Source organism: Marmota marmota, unplaced genomic scaffold (genome assembly GCF_001458135.2).
Source record: "Marmota marmota marmota unplaced genomic scaffold, marMar, whole genome shotgun sequence".
NCBI lineage: Eukaryota > Metazoa > Chordata > Mammalia > Rodentia > Sciuridae > Marmota > Marmota marmota.
This window is the reverse complement of record NW_025999991.1, coordinates 8,999,551-9,011,140: the sequence shown is the minus strand read 5'-3', so window position 1 is coordinate 9,011,140 and position 11,590 is coordinate 8,999,551. Positions and strand designations below refer to the sequence as shown.

The 11,590-nt window shown below is 47.6% G+C and overlaps 1 protein-coding gene across 4 annotated transcripts in view; it reads left to right on the top strand.

Moving 5' to 3' along the window:
- Positions 1 to 1,567: 1,567 nt before the first annotated feature.
- Znf516 (zinc finger protein 516) overlaps positions 1,568 to 11,590 on the top strand; it is a 101,684-nt gene continuing 91,661 nt past the window's right edge. For 2 of the 4 annotated variants that reach the window (XR_007348964.1, XM_048806663.1), the window contains exon 1: positions 1,569 to 2,276. The gene's annotated coding sequence lies outside the window, so the exon portion shown is untranslated. Of the gene's footprint in view, positions 2,277 to 2,538; positions 2,582 to 11,590 lie in introns of those variants that run through there. The other 2 variants (XM_048806666.1, XM_048806664.1) reach the window with 2 other exon arrangements.

The window sequence follows — 11,590 nt, the reverse complement described above, 5'->3', positions numbered from 1 at the left end:
GGGGGCGGGGGCGAGCTTCTCTCGGTGACTCCGAGTGGGGTGGGGAAGGGACCTGGGGGGCAGGGACTCCTCGGAGAGGAGCCGAGTCTTGCTGAGGTCGGAGAAGGGTGGGGGGTGGGGGTAGGGGAATATCGATGGCGATACACACACACACACACACACACACGGGTGTGTAAGAGAAGGGTGCAGTGGGATGTGCGTTGGCGGGGTGGGGGCGGGGGTTGGAAAGACACCTTCTCTGCCATTTTCAGGGAGAATAGTTACGATCGGTGTTTAGATTTAACCACCTCGTCAAGTTTTAAAGAAACTTTGTTATGAATAAGTTTAAAAGCCAGCCGAGTGGGGTATTTAAACCAGCGGTTTATGGAGGAAGGTTGGTGTGTGGTGACAATCGGGCGTTGTGACCTAGGAAGCTAGTGGATCGCTGCAATTAGAGACCCAAGAGAACCAGCCTTTTACACGAAAAATGTGGGTCTGTAAGTCAGCCCCATTTATTACTGGATTAATAAGCTTCCTGCAGCAGACCAGGATCAGCCCAGGAGCTCCGGGGCTGTGTTTGTATCTCACTCATTCCGCTGGCTTACTGATAAAGAGTCACTTGGTCTCCGGGTGTGCAAAGATCAACTTGCACAGCCCTCTTTTAAAACATATTCATTCTGTGCCTTATTTAATCCAGATGCACAAAAAGCCATTTGCTGCTTCATTGTTGGTTTACATTTTTTGAAAAGGCGACTGGTGTAACCTGTGGAATTTGAAATGCAAATAAAAGCCTGTGGGAGTTGAGGCAGAACAAATCAGCATTTATAAAGTGAAAAAGATTTAATGTCTTTGAAATCATTGCAGGGAAAAAAATTGGAAGAGGGAGTGTGATTTTTCACTGTGAATTGTGACGTCAGGTCTTTTTGGAAAAGATGTTATTTTTAAGGTCTGAAACCCGGGTATGTAAAGTGCTTACGGGAAAAACAGATTACAAGATTAACATCTGTTAACATGGTCGTTCATCTCCAGCCAAAAATAGGTCAGTTCTTTCTTAAGGAAGCATGATTGTGGCGCATGCTTAAATAATAAAAATAAAATAATGAGCTAAAAAATTAGGGATGAGCGTGTGTTATAATCTGACCTGTGAAAAACATTTTATTTTTTAAATTTCTAAATCAATGAAAGGTCAAAGTCCTTTCTGGGTGTGAGAACAACTCTTCACAGGCGTCCACCCCTCCCGGATGACCCCCTCCTCCTTACATGGAGCTGCCTCACCCGACTGCTAATTTCCCTTTTCGACCATTGTGAAAGTATGAGATATATTTAAGTAAGAGACCGTTTGATGCTCCCCGCCTTGAAGGAGGCAGACTCCCTGCGTAGATGGCTAACTTTCAGGGTCTGCCTGTTGTTTTAACATTAAATGAGACGGTAGGGAGAAAAGAAACTGCCTCCGAAGTCTCCCTGCCCCCTGGGTGTGAGTGACGGCTCTGTTGGCCAATCCGAAGCGATTTTCTCCATCCCGGAGGTAATTTGGGATGTGAGTGTGTGTGAGCGCGCGCACGCGCGCGTGTGCATGCGCCCGTGTGTCTGCACACTAAATACGACCAGACCCGCGCATCCGCAGGTTCCTGCATTTGCACAGATGTGTGATTTAGACGTGGACACGCGTTTATCTAAGTCTGTCCACCTAAACGCGCACACAGCAGTCCTATGTGGAGACTCTGCCCCCTTCGAACGCCCTCCTATGAAGAATGGGCATTAGAGGTACTTTTGGATTCAAGTTGAAACCTGCAGAAGGGGAAAAGAGGAAGATATGATTATGCTTCTTAGCAATTGAGGAATCGAAATGTGCAGCTCCATCCGGCTGGTTGTTTCCAGTCAGGCGCGCCCTGGCGCATTTGGGGTCTGCGTGGTGGAGCCCACTCGCCGCGAGAAAAGGGTACAGAGAAAGCGGATTGTTGAAACAGATGTTAACTCCGTTGAAAAGTGAACGGCAGTATGTTATCTTCCAACTTCAGATTTTATTTTTCTCACTGGAAGTTGATACTCAGCCCATGGCAAATTCTAGAATGTGAACTGCTTATGGTCAGTGAAAGTTCTGCTGCCCACCCCACTTATGAATGTTGCGCTCTGGCCGCATCTGCTCCGCACAATGCGCGTATTCATGGGTGGCGTCACGGGCTACCCCAGTGCTTCCTACGGTCTGCAGCGATTTCCCAGGAATATTGGCAGTGCTGTGGGGTTGATGTAGCCCGCGCCTCAGGAAGTGCATGGACGGGTCCACTTAGCTTCTGCTTGTAAGACGCTGTGTCTTTGGGGGAGTCCGGTGGGGAGCTGTTCTTCTGTACACTCCGGTTGGTGTTAATGCAATGATCGGTTAAGGACCCAAGGGCCTCCCTCTTTGAAGAGGGGCCTGATCCACACCGGGTGTGTCTGTGCCAGGCCGCGCCGAGATCACCTCGAGGGTCCATCGGTGGCCCCAAGCGCCCTTCGTCGCTATGGCTCCGGAAACGTCCAACTCCATTACGAGTTGGTGCCCGGCCCACGCCCCCACCCCGAGNGGCGGCGCGGCTGGCTCCGGGGCAGAGGCGGCCGAGACCAGGTAATTGGTTTCTATTTTAAACTTCACTTTGTTCTGGGGGAGGTGGGGCGGTGGGAAAGGCGTGGCCCCCCGAGGAGGTTACATAAGTCTTCCCACCTGAGTTGGGTCCTGCGCGGAATGGGCGCACGTTTGGGGCGGGAGCGGTCGGTGGGCACCTGGTCTTGGGCATCTTGACGAGGGGCTGCTGCGTGTTGGGTTTGTGTCCGACCCAGTCGGTGTCTGGCGATAAGGAGGCCGGAGTAGGTTCTGAGCTGTTTCTAGAAGCCCCCGAAGTGCCTGTGGGCTCAATGGAGCCTTCAGGGGTGTCCACTGCATAACAAAGGACAGAGCGCTTGGACCCCTAGAGCACTCACTTAACCAGCGAGTCACAGAGGAACTTTAGACGAGGTCTTAATTAAACATAAAACATGTCCCTTGAACCTGCCATTAAGTCTCTAATCTTGACTAAAGGTGACTTAAAAATTGAGAGATGTGCGTTGACTGGAGTAGAAACAAAGTGGAGAGCCCCCCAACAGGATGTTTTCGAGATCATGGTGCAAACCACCCTGTTATGATGGAAGCATTTTGGTTTAGGAATGTGTTACTTTAAGGAACTAGGCATGCTTGCTATTTGATAGGATACTTGCTACTGCCATGTTAAGAAAAGAGCTCATATTATCATTTGTTTCTGTTTTTTCTTGCAGTCTTTAATTGTGGCCACAAAATAGCTGCATTCTTATTTACACAGACTGGCCACGGTTAAATATATGACACACCACTATTGTGTATGACTTTGAGGGCCCCCTTTCCCCCTTAGTAAAATGAAGAAAGCAGTTGAGCAGCTTGGCCTGGTGTCAGGGGTGTTCACAGTTGGGTCACAGGAGGAGGACATCTTTAGTTTCACCAGAGTGACCCTATAGCCCTCTAGAATGGGTTCTAGGATAAGCAGCTTGGTAAGTATTTTTGTAACTGAGTTAGAATTTTGATGTGTTAAGATACAGATGTGTATAATATTTCTCTAGTTTATTAGTGTGATTTTTTTGTGTGCTTGGTTAATTTGAATATATTGAAACATCCAGAATACATTAACATTCTAAAAGAATAGCAGTGCCAATGATCTGTAATAAAACTAACCAAGAGAAGTGGACATTCCTATCTGAAATGAAACAGAACACCAAAGTAGCGTATTTGGTAGCATCTCATTGTTTTTAATAGTGAATAGAGGGAAGGGAGATTTGCTTATTTGTATTTCTGAAAGCTTTTATCAGAAGTCTTTCCAAATAGGCTAATATACTGAAACATTCTAGGGTCAAGAACTTTAACTTTGGGATGTATACCTGAAATTAATTACTGATGTCCCACGAATGGTTTACATCAGAGTGTTTTAGCACTGCAGCTTTTCAAAGTAACTGATTTAGAGATTGATTTTTCCCTCCTTGGAATGCCAAAGTCTTACATTTCTGATTTTATAAGATGTTCCAGAGACCCCAATCAAGTAAGCTGAGTGAGGGAGCTCTTGTAAAACAGGTCACAGTGTTAAATGCACATCGTCTCTACTTCCATAAATGAAACTTTTAACTCCTCTTACCTGAGTCCAAAGAGAAGATAATTTGGGCTTTTTAAGTAAAGCATTTGATGCGATTAAGTTTAGCAACATTTATGTGAAAAGAGAAGGAGATTCTTTAAGGAATACTTTGAAGCGGGGAATACTCTAACGGATGCTTCCAGTCTTCCCAAATGGGCAAAAAAGGAAAGTGCGATCTGGTGATTTAAGTAGAGTTTAGTCTTAGATCTTTCCTGAAAGCCAGGACTCAGGTTATGGGGTTGTTGTGGGTTTTTATTTATTAATTTTTCCAGGATCCATATTGGTCTTACTCATAATTTATCACAAAGAATCTTAGAAAAAGAATTTTGTGGGAGTGGCTGTAAGTCTGACTGAGTTGTGTTTAGAGTTTCAGCGGCATTTTACCTTAATGCCATGGAAATAGGCATTAAGGGAAATAGGAAGCTGAAATATAAGCTGATTACCCTGGCTGGAGGGAGCCGGCCTGTGCTCTCCTCTTACCAGTGCTTGTTTGGGCCCTGGGGACATTGTGCCGTCCTGTGTGTATTCTACTTTTGACTGAGGAGAAAGGGACTTGCGGCCATGTGTTAGTTATCTGATTGCAAGTGGTGTTTTTCTTATAATATAGCAGGTTTCTGACTGATGAAGGCATTGCTGTTGAGTGCAGGACTTGCATATCAGCTTTCTCTTTGGTTTCTAGAAGGCCAAATTTATCCAGAGCCGTCCAACTTTGTGATAGACGAGATTTAGTCGTAATTAATAGGATTAAGGGAAGAAAGCAAGAAGAAACCTAAATTTGTTGGATTAGATATCTACATGATAAATATCTCAGCTCGGGAGTAGCATTCCTTCGCGAAGCTGGCGTCGCCCATGCTGTGAGTGTGTATACCTCGGTGCCTGGAGAGGCTGTTCTGGCACAGTGAGTCCTTTCAGTGATGCGAGCTTTGCAGCCTAATCCCTCCCCTCCGAAGGCTGGCAGCGGTGGAAGAGTCCAGTTAACTCTCACCTTCCTGCCTGCACGAGGAAGTGCCAGGGGTCAGTGCACCACACATGGGGCTGGATGTGGGCTTTGTCTCTGCGCCCTGATTTGTTCATCGCCCCACGGCCACTCACACAAGGGCCTGCACTGGGCTGCTTGGGCTGGACACCTGGGCCTTGGCTTCCAGAACTGGCGAGGCTGGTGTGTGGAAGACTTTATGACTGTGTTCAGCTCTCAGGGCCAGGCAGCTGGGCAGCGGCCCTTCCACTCTTGTGGGGAGCTGCATCCCCTTTCAGTCGGCCTTGTCCAGTGAGCTGCGGCATCCTGATGTGGGTCTTCTGTGAAGTGTAAGTAGGTGGCGGTTGGGAGAGTTGTCCGGGTGCTCCAGCCGGGAGGAAGATGGAGGTCCTGGGAGGGCGAGTGTGGGGACCAGCCAGTGCTGCCAGTGGGGATTGACTGTTGTTTGGGCTCCCTTTGGGCCATCCCCCTCCTGTCCTCTCCAGGCGGCCCCTACCCGCGACTGGCCCAGTGTGCAGGCAGCAGCCTGCCTAGGGCTTGAGTGTATCTGAGGGCAGTGGAGGAGACAGCATGTCCACATCCAGCCCTGGCCTCTGTTCTTTCTTGTCCTGGGAACAACTGAGTTTGAAGTGGGGGAGGTGGAACATTTCTTTAGAGGAGTGACCTCTGCCTGGAGTGGTCAGGTGAGGTTATCTTTGGAGGCTATATTATCTTTGAATTTTTAGGAATTTTGGAAAGTTGTTGTAAGTCTATTTCAAGAAAGGAATCACATCTAGTGTTTCTTTCCATTTGTGAAGAATCTATTAATACAATCAGCATCATGGGAAGAAGAATAAAGAAAGACTTACTGTGAATTTGGAATGTCTCGTCCCAGGCTTTAAAAGGCATCTTTGAGATTGCTTTTCTGGTTTGGGGAGGTGCAGTTTGGGCGCATGACCTAGGAAGCCACAGGAACGGTATATTAACAGGCTGAACTGCCTGTGGAGGTGTGGAGAGTATTTCCTGTGAGCTGGTGGCAGTCAGCAGTTGCAACTGTCCATTTTTCATTCTTTATGCCCTGCATCTGGCCACACGTGATGGGAGCAGCTGTAGCCTCCACTGCCAGGGCCAGAGCTGTCGTGCTTGTGTGCAGTGTGCAACGCTTTCCATGCACACATGCAAACTGCGGAGAAGTGTGATTTTGTGGCTCTCAACGTGCTTTAAAAGTAGCTTTCCAAAAGGGATCTGGCATTTAATCTTCAGTCCAAATGGTACCAAAGATCACAAATCACAGAAATTAGAATTTTGACTGTTTTTAGAAAGCAAACATGTAAATATGTTTCACAAGTAAAGAGTAAGACATAACCCAGGAGAATAAAGAAACATGGACTGAAATTTTCTCTCTCTGGTGAGGGTTTTGTGTGTTTTGTGTGTGTGACTACTTTTTTGGTAGTCAGGAATTGCTTTTACTAGTCAGAAAATTGACTTGCTGAGATAAACCGTGTGTGTGATTGCGAAGTGGAGGCAGTGCTCAGCGGAGGGGAGGGTGGGACGGAAGATGGAGCTGTTTCCTTGTTTCCAGGCAGAGTGAAGCAGGTATCTCTTCCTTGAGAAGCAGGTAGACTGGGCTCCCTGCTTCCCGCAGCCTGGGATGTCAGCGCGGCCTTTTGCTCACAGCTCTCCTGCTCTTTTCTTGTTCACATGTGTGTAGATTAACGTGGTGTTAGCTTTCAGGACATAAGCGAGACTTAAAAATTGAGGTTCTCTGTTAAAACCCTTAATTTTTGGTTCATGGCTGATAAGTAATTTCTTTCACTGTCATTGACACTGGGATGCTCTTCAGTCTCCAGCTCTTACATGTGTCAGTAAGGGACATTTGTTTAGGAGTCTCTGTCCTTTGTTTCAGCAAAGGGCAGCATGTGTCTGTCTTTGCCATATGGTACCATTTAACCTGTATTGCGTGAGCTGACGAGGCACTGTGCTAGGCCTTGATTTATTTCGGCATTCAGGAACGTTCTTTGAAATTTAGTGCAGCCAGTGATGGGTTGGGAGTTGTGCAGAGGGTTTGCTGGGGCTTTAGCAGCTTCTCAGTCAGCTGGAGCTTCAGGGGAGCACGCAGGTCTCATGCTCTTCTTTTCCTGAAGTCACTTTTGTGGGTAGTTGTTGGCTAGTAAGTGTTGAGTGACTGTGTTAATTCAGGAAAAAGAGAGCCAGTAGGAGTGGCTGAGACTTCTGCTGGTTGCAAGTAGAGCTCCAGGTTGGGCTGAGCTGAGAGGATCACTGTTCTGTTCCTGGTTGTGCCAGGGATTTTAACTTGGAGTTAAGAAGTAGAGCCTTTTCCCCTTCAGACTTGGCGTCTTTCCCCCTGGAAGGTGCATCTGCCATCAGACGTGCCTGTGTCATAGTTTCATGGAGCTTCAGTGTGGACATGCTTTGTTTACACATGTTGAGTTTGAAGTGTTTAATTCAGTGCATTTAATTCACACGCGTGGCTTCATACAGTCCTTTATTAATAGGAAGCGTTGCAGAGGACCCTCAATCTCTAACATCTCCTTTGGCTGTGGAGTTGCTGCCAATCTCGTATTATCTCCTTTGGCTGTGGAGTTGCCTCTGGATGCCTCTTTCCTGTTGACTTGGTTTTATTAGTCTTTTTTTTTTTTTTTTTCTTTTTGTGCTAGGGTTTGAACCTAGAGGCACTTAACCGCTGAGACACAGCCCAGCCTTTTTAAATTTTTATTTTGAGAAAAGTCTTGCTGAGTTGCTTAGGGAACTATGTTGCTGAGGCTGGTTTTGAACTTCCCATCCTCCTGCTTCAGCCTCCTGAGCCGCAGGGATTACCAGGTGTGCACCACTGGGCCTAGTCTTAATCACACTGTTTTTCCTGTTTTGAGGAAGGAAGTAAACAAATTTATGTTCACTCATGTGTGTGCCCCCCCAGCAAGGCCTTTGTGGACTAGGAGTGGAGGGTGGTAGTGGGGGTAGTCTGGGTGTTGCTCAGAGAGCCGTGTGAATGCACATTGCTGGGGTGACCCATGATTCATATTGATATTATCAGTAACACAGAGCCCATTTTAATGCCATTTTGAGAAAATGTCATCATTCGTTGATGATCATATTCCCTCCAGATTTAGATGAATCATTTCCACGCTTTCCATGTCTTTAGCATGACATTAGCATGATGATGATAATCGGTCTCTTTGAGCAACACTGGTGTGATTTAAATCACCATGATTGGGAAGAGCATCATCAGCCATGGTGCCAAGTGGCTTCCTTTTTCCACTTTTTCCATAAATGGCTTTTTTTTTTTTTTTAAAGGCAAAGAAGGCAATCTTGTTCCTAAAACTTTAAAAAATGCAGCCACGAGTAAATGGATTCTGGGTAAAAGCACTTATTGTCACAATGTAAACTTGGGGACAATTCTGTGGAGTCCTGGGATTAGTGGTGTAGTGACAGGATTAAAATTAGCCTCTGTAAATTGCCCTGGCTACAGAAGAACAGAATCTCTTAATGGTTTTGCAGGAAGATTGGCTAATCAGTTATTTCTAGGTTGATGAAAGTTTACCGGCTGTGTGGAATGTGAACTTTAGAAAGTAAAGTTGATTTTCCTAATGTCTGCACATTTTTAAGCATCTGTCCCTGCAGTTAGAAGTTGTGATTGTGTGTGTGAGGGGAGATAATCTGTAGCCAGGTTTCTCCTTTAGCTGCAAAGCTTGAGAAGCAGTTGAGTGTGCATGGTTGGCAGCCAGGAGATCCTGCCGTACATGGGAGTGGTCTTCTCTTTGGAAAGTTCACATGTCTTTCGGACCACAGTGGCTCTGTTAGGCGCTTACATGGGCATAAGTCCTGGTTGTTACTGTTTTGAGGTTCTGGGGATGGAACCCTGTGCCTGGCATGTCCTAGGTAAGAACTCTGCCACGAGCTACCTCCGCAGCCCCAGGGGTGGTTGTCAAACTGCACCTTCTTGGTCTGAGTGGGTTAGAGGCTCGTTATCTAAGAGTGTGGCTTGTCTGTTGGTGGGGAGCGCTCAGCTGACTCGGTGTAATGACCGCGAGGGTAAACATTTGCTTTCATGATGATTTATACTTTCCTCTAAATGTACGTCATTTCTGTTGGGACTTATTTTAGAGGGAAGTACTGTATGGAGTTCACGTATGTGTTCTAACTCAGGGAAACTTGAAGATGATTTTTGGGTGAATTCTGACATTCTGCAGGTACTGAGATGCAGACAGATGGGTGACTCAGACCCAGCTGAGTTGTTTTTTCAGGAGACCATGCTGAGTGCACCAGGTGAGGTGTGGGGAAGGTCTGCAGTAGAACATCAGGATGCTGAGCTAGCACACAGCCTCTGCACAGTTGGAGACCAGTGGTCAGCATGGCCTGTGGAGCGCCCAGGTCCCTTCTTCTGTGGTGTTTAGCTCTAGCTCCACAGAGAAGAAAACTGTGAACTCCACTGGGATATCGAGTCTGGATACTGGCTGGACCAGTCATCGCCTCCTGAGGCGACTGCAGAGCGCAGGCCAGGAGGGGGCGGAAAGCCCTGTCTCCCAAACCCAGGCTGCTTTTGGCACAGATCCCCAGCCTAGCAGTGGGGACCAGGGCACAGCTGTTCTTGGGAAGCCCAGTGGTAACCGGCATCACTCTCGGCGAGAGAGCAAATATAGAAAACAGATGACCAGCATGGGATCAAGAAAGCTCTTAAAGAGAAAAGCCACCAGAAACCACAGGAAAAGAGTCAGAGAGGGACTGTCCCATGGACTGCCGTGTCTGTCCTCCGCTCTTCCAGAGCCATGGAGGCCGGCACCTGGGGGAGAGCTGTAGCATGGTGGTCCTCAGGTGGAGGAGCAGAGGGCCAGGTGATGACGGAGAGGACGGGATTGGGAGGGGGCAGGCTGGCGGCAGAGGTGGAGAGCTGGCCAGTGGCAGTGGGCACTTGTCTCTAAGCAGAGGACATGGCAAGTAGGAGAGGAGGTGTGGCAGGACCCAGCAGCCAGGGAGGCAGGACCTTTCCTCCTTTCTCTCTGATGGCCATCCAGTCCCATGACCAGTGTCACTTACCTGTGGGACTGGCGGGTGTGTGCCTGGGGCTGTGTGTAGGGGCCCTTGTTGAGGTGTTTCTTCCAGTGAAGCTCGGACTGGGCCGGGACCAATCAGTTTTTCTTTGCTGTGCAAGAGGCACAGAAAAGTTGAGCTCTTTCGCATTCTTTCTTTCTTTCTTTTTTGTACCAGGGATTGAACTTGGCGGTGGGGGCGGGGTGGTGGTGGTAATTACCCACTGAGCCACATTCCCAGCTCTTTTTGCATTTCATTTTGAGAATGAAATTCTCGCTGGGTTGCTTAGGGCCTTGCTAAGTTGCTGAGGCTGGTTTGAACTCATGATCCTCTTCTCTTGCCTCAGCCTCCGAAGCCGCTGGGAGTACAGGCGTGCACCACTGCATCGGCTCTTTTGCACTGTCAATGTGAGTGAACACAGACAACATTCTAGATTTTCTCCTAAGGTGGGGACATCACTAGGTTGACCCACATTTAAAATTATTTTCTCTTTTCTGAAGAGGATCATAGTATTTTTCCATTATTTACCAGAGCTGACCTCTGTAGAAGTTTCTCAAAATCTGTTATGACCAGGGCTGGGGTTGTGGCTCAGGGGCAGAGCGCTTGCCTCACACATGTGAGGCACTGGGTGCGATCCTCAGCACCACATTAAAAAAAAATAAATAAATAAACAAAGATATTAAAAAAAAAAAAACCCCTTCATTTAAAAGAAAACTCATGACCAACGTAGCTCAGACTTGAAGTTCATTCTGCTGTGCCGCTCAGAGAGCAGGGCCTGCTCCATGTCTGGGTGGAATCTCAGGACTCCGTGTTGGTAGCTCAGCTTGCCTGTTTATGCCTGTGTCATTCCACTGAGGGTTGCAGTGCCCTGAAGGTCCCTCATGCAGTGTGTAGTGAAAGACCAACACACAACAGGAGTGCAGGAATGGGTGGGGGCCGGGAAGAGTCAGACCCTTGTGCTGGCCGTGAGACTCCCTTCAGTGCTGCATGTGAACCAAAATCGAGAAGCTGAGCTTTGTGGCTACTGAAACAGAAGCCCCACGTGACCATTCATAACGTTGCCTTGACCGTCGGGAAAAGCCCTGCAGTTGTCTGGGAGAGGGGAGTCTTGTGGTACGTAGCACGAAAAGAGACTTTCCATTGATTTTAATACTGGCCTGTTCACAGGCTGTCCGTTTTTATCTGGATGGTGCCTCGCTAACACCCTCAAGGCCAGTGCTGTGCTACATGGCTTTCAGAGGTGGTTGCTCCTTTGGTACAGAGTGCTGGGGTCATAAGAGCGAATGCAGCACATTGGGAGCTGCTTCCCATCACCATGACGATAGGATGCGAGTTAGTGAGCCTTACTGTTTCCTGTTACACTAGAAGTTGAATTTTTATTACTATTTATTACCAACGAGTCAAATTGTGTTAAGGTTTGAGTAGCCAGTGTTCCAAATAA